General features: G+C 50.8%; 1 pseudogene; it reads right to left on the bottom strand.

The window, feature by feature from the left end:
* Positions 1-2217: 2217 nt before the first annotated feature.
* LOC119181504 (E3 ubiquitin-protein ligase HUWE1-like) lies at positions 2218-3338 on the bottom strand (annotated as a pseudogene).
* Positions 3339-4776: the final 1438 nt, after the last annotated feature.

The following is a 4776-nucleotide window of genomic DNA, read 5'->3' as shown; positions in this document are numbered from 1 at the left end:
TCCAGCAGCATTGTAAGATGAACGCTATCCCAGGTAACTTTGTAAATGGGGTTCACCTTGCGAATGCTTGCTTCTTGATGAAGGACGGCCTGTATAATATACAAGGCCTCCGAGGTTGAGCAGCCTTCTGTTGTCGCCGCGTACGCCCCTTGCCATCGTGCATCCGTATGTGAGCTCTGTCGGTGACACGACGTGGCTGACTGGCACAATTGTTTTAAATGGCCTCGTTTGCCGCACCTCTGGCAGACCATGCACAGGTGTTTACATTCCTCCGCTACATGTTTCTCGCTACCACACCGACCGCAGCAGCCGTGAGTATCCGGTTTCGGTCGCAATTTCTGAGTACGGTCCTTCTGGCGTGAGAAACTTACAGCACTTTGGTCGGTAGAGTGCAGTATTCGGGTGTTTTCAGCGGCGTCTTTGGCCTAAATAGCAAAGCATTCTGCCTGTTCTAGCGTGAGCTTCCGTTGCGTCAATAAATCTCGCCTGAAGTCTTCATCGTGCACGCCACACACAATTCGGCCCCTCAGCATGCGTCCCAACGATGTCCCGAAATTGCACTTCTCCGCCAGCCACCTGATTTGGGCAATAAAATCCTCAACAGACTCACCAGCTTTTTGTGTTCGCATGAAGAAGGCATAGCTTGCGGCGGTCTTGTTGACGTGCAGGGTGTAATGTTCTTCCAAATACCCGTCAACTTCGTCGTAGCTCAGCTCATTGACCTTCTTCGGGTGGCAACGCCCCAAAACGAATCCCACTGCACTGTCAGTTAGTGACGATGTCAAAAGTGCCCGTTTGTTTCCTTCGTCTGCGATGTTATAAGCTTCAAAGTAAGCCTCTAAAGAAACATGATACGTTGGCCCGGTACCATCCACCCCTCCTAATTAGGGTGGCCGCCCGGGACTCATCATTGTGTGGGTCCGCTCGTTGCCACTGTTATGGTGGTGTCCAGATACCACAAGAAAGCCAGATAACGCAACAAAAAGGATGGTTTATTGAGCAGCTTTTATTTATACTAAGCGCATATGACGTTGCAGTGACATGCCTTGATAACACTGCATCGCGCTGACACATCAAATATTTTCAAACAAATGCACTAATATAACATAAAAGTGAACTTGGAAATCGTTTTCCACAGCACAAACACATATTAGTCTTTAAAAAACCACTCTTCATAAACATTTAGGGAAATCTAGGGAACCTTCTCACTTCAGAGAGAGAAAAAGAGACTCCGCAGGTTGGCAGCACTGTTTTGCAGGGAGGTTGTAGGACAAGGTTGATATGAGGGCGCCTTGTGTCATCTGCATCACCACTCATATGACCGCGTTGTTGATAGCTGGCTGGACTTCTGAATGCGCAATTTATGCAGCTTTGGCACTTCATAGATGATGCAATGCGTTAGAAATCTACAGTGAGCGGTGGTCTCTACGGCTGCGAGTTTAGTTTATATCACTTGAGGTCGAAAGCAGTCGTTTTCGAAGCTCACAACCACTTCTTCGAATATGGTTGCTGTCGCTGCTTCGTTATTTTAGATCCTTCGGCACTATGTTGTTTTGTACCTCAGCAAAAAAGTCTTGAATTCCTAGACGAGAACGGCAGCGTCTGAGGCTCTTAATGCGAGAGGCGATGGTCACTACTATCGAAAAGCAGTGCGAGCCTCACTGTTCGCACCGGAGTTAGCAGTCAAGAAATAGATATAATTGGCACAGTAGGCTGATATATTCTTTTTGATTTATTGCCTCATGTTTACAGTTGCGATTGGTAACCTCACCTTTTGCGAAGTTTTTTTTTTTGATAAGGTCGCAGTCCGCCGACACGCGCTGATGCGAACAACACTCGTGCGCGCGTATCGTGACACACTTAGCAAAGAATGATTCGGAGGTGCTCTATCAGGCTAAATATCAAGACAAATGAATAATATTTAACGGGGTTTATTTGAAGAGCAGAACGCAGAAGGAGAAGCAGTCAGCAGCGTCCGGCCAAGCGCAGCAAGCACGAGCTTATGCTGATGGCGGTGCCCCTGAGGCGCAGAGAAATGTCGCTGAGGCCACTCTTCCTCACTACAATCGCCCTCCGCAGAAAAAGACGCCATCCTGGCGGATTAGGAAGCAGAAATGACTAACGGGTAGTAGTGGGTAGTCTGCTGAGGAGAAAAAAGTAGTTGGAACAATGGCGGAGATGCATTAATAAACCACGCTGTGTTTTCGAAACCACGTTTCAGAGAGCTATATTATTGGTGACCCCACAAAGTACCACAAGTATCAGGCCACAAGTGACCTGATACTTGTGGTACTCTGTGTGAGCCTGCAGGTCATCTACGTCGATGCTGGGTAAACTCGAAATGAGCAGTTCAAGCTCCTGCTCGTTGAAGATGCCAATTAGCCGCTTGGGGATGATCTCAAAAAAGCCCTCGAGAAAAGCATTGAGCTGCCGTCGCATGGCACCCGTCATCTTCTCCTCGCACACAAGGCGCACGTACTCCTGGGTTGTCTCCTCCGTGACGGGCAGGTGCCGGCCGCCGGGCTTCAGGTCGCGCATCTCCATCACACCGAACTCCTGGACCTCTACGCTGAAGGTCAGCTCGTAGCTCAGCGTCCGCACGCCGTGTTCCAGATGGAACACCAGTCCCCGGTAGAACGAGTAGTCCTCACTCTCCATGTCTGTGTATTTGACCGGCTTGCCCAGAATGTGCTTGTAGAAGGAGCACGTGAAGTAGCACTCGAGCAGCCTGTTGTCGTACACTGCCTTGGCAATCACACGTCCCACAAACTAGAAGTAGCTGAGGTGATTCGAGTTTCAGTGCGACGCCGGGTTGATCATGTATGTCACCCGGTCGCCCGGCGATGTCGTGAACAGTGCATACATGGGGTTGAAGATCACGCGGGAGGTGATAGGTGTACCACTCGCGGAGCAGGCCGCCCGCGTCCTGTCCCTTCTCGTCCTCGAAGACGATGTAGAAGTGGTTCTTCCACTCCTCCGGGGTACGACGGTGCAGCTCACGGAACGAGCTCCTCGAAGACGTGCTCCCGCCTGACGTGAACCGCCCGGTCTTCTCGTCGCAAGCCCTCGTCGAGCCACTCGAGCTCATGCCAGAAGTATTGCCGCTTGACGTCGAAGTCGAGCACACGCGTGTGGTCAACAAGCACGGCAAATGGGCCGTCTGCCAGGGGAGTGCTCGACTGGCGCAGGATTTGGTTTAGCACCGTCCTGTGCCTCTCGGCGAAACCCAGGAACTTCTGGACATCCGGATGAAGGTGGGCATCGGCGGGGTGCTCTCCGCCAGGTGTGGCGGGTGCCTGGCCGTCCTGCTGTTGTGGCAGGAGCGACAGGGAAGCCATCTCTTGGTGATGTGTGCCAGCTGCATCTCGTGGCTTCCTGAAAGCGGTTCCAAAAATACAGCGCGGTTTATGAATCATCTCCGCCACTGTTTCAACTACTTCTTTTTTTTCTCCTCAGCAGACTACCCACTACTGGCTAATGTCCCAAGTGTGTCGTGCCAGAAAAAGAAGAAAAGTATGCCACAGGGTCATTTTAAGGCTTGAGGCGAGAGACGTGGACAGTGTCGTGACCACGGTAACGTAGGTCTGTGGCTGAGATGACGGGCTCCACGATGTAGTTGACGAGTGACGTTTGCTCTACAGCACGGTATGGTCCGAAGTATTTGGGGAGAAGTTTTGCGGAGCGGCCAGGTGTGGTAGCAGGTGCCCGAAGCCATACCAATGAACCAGGTGGAAAGTTTGGAGTCGAACGGTCCCCAAGTTGGCGGGATTGCTGCTGCTACTGATGTTCGGTAGAAAAAGAGCGGGCAAGCTGGCGGCATTCTTCAGCATGTCGGGTAACTTCGGACAGACTTGTACTTTCGGACTCTACAGGTACATATGAAAGAATAGTGTCTACTGTATTGAAAGGTTCTCGTCTATATAGAAGAAAGTATGGCGAAAACCCAGTAGTAGCTTGCACGGCAGTAATATACGCATAGGTGGCGAACGGGAGAACTCGGTACTAATCTGAATGATCAGAGGCGACGGATATCGACAGCATATTGCCAAGAGTACAGTTGAAGTGCTCCGTCATGCCATTCGTTTGAGAGGGTGCGCTGTACTTGTGTGGTGCACAATTCGGCATTTGTGGAATAAGGCTTTCAAGGCAACAGACAGGAAGGCACAGCCTCTGTCACTTAAGAGCTCGCGAGGGGCACCATGACGCAGTACGAAACGTAGCAACAGAAGTGTTTCAACGTCACGGGCTGTGGCAGTCGGCCGCGTGGCTGTTTCGGTATAGCGTGTGAGATGGTCTATCGAAACAATAATCCAGCGATTAAGATCTAGAGTTGATGGTAGTGGTCCGTAAATGTCAATACCGACACGATCAAAAGGTCGACTAGGACAAAAAAGGGGTTGTGACGGGTAGACTTGCCCGGGGGGTAACTTTCGTCGTTGGCACTTAGCACAAGAGTGAATGAATGTTTGCACGTTGTTATACATGCCACACCAATAAAATCTGAGTCGAAGCCTAGCGTATGTCTTGAAGAGGCCTGCGTGGGCGCACTGTGGGTCAGCGTGGAAAGGTTGGCAGATTACAGCTTGAAGATGGCGAAGTATTACAAGAAGACACTTGCGACCGTCGGAAAGGTAGTTGCGTCGATAAAGAAGATCGTCCCTTAGGCAAACGTATCTAGCCTGGTGGCAGAGAGCGCGAGATGGCGAAGGAGTGAGCGGGTCAGAAAGAATGCTTATGAGGTCACTGATACAGAGATCCTTTCGTTATTCCACCGTC

The sequence above is a fragment of the Rhipicephalus microplus genome, unplaced genomic scaffold, assembly GCF_043290135.1.
Source record: "Rhipicephalus microplus isolate Deutch F79 unplaced genomic scaffold, USDA_Rmic scaffold_14, whole genome shotgun sequence".
Classification (NCBI taxonomy): Eukaryota; Metazoa; Arthropoda; class Arachnida; order Ixodida; family Ixodidae; genus Rhipicephalus; species Rhipicephalus microplus.
The sequence above is the reverse complement of the archived record's forward strand: the minus strand, read 5'-3'. Positions and strand labels throughout refer to the sequence as shown.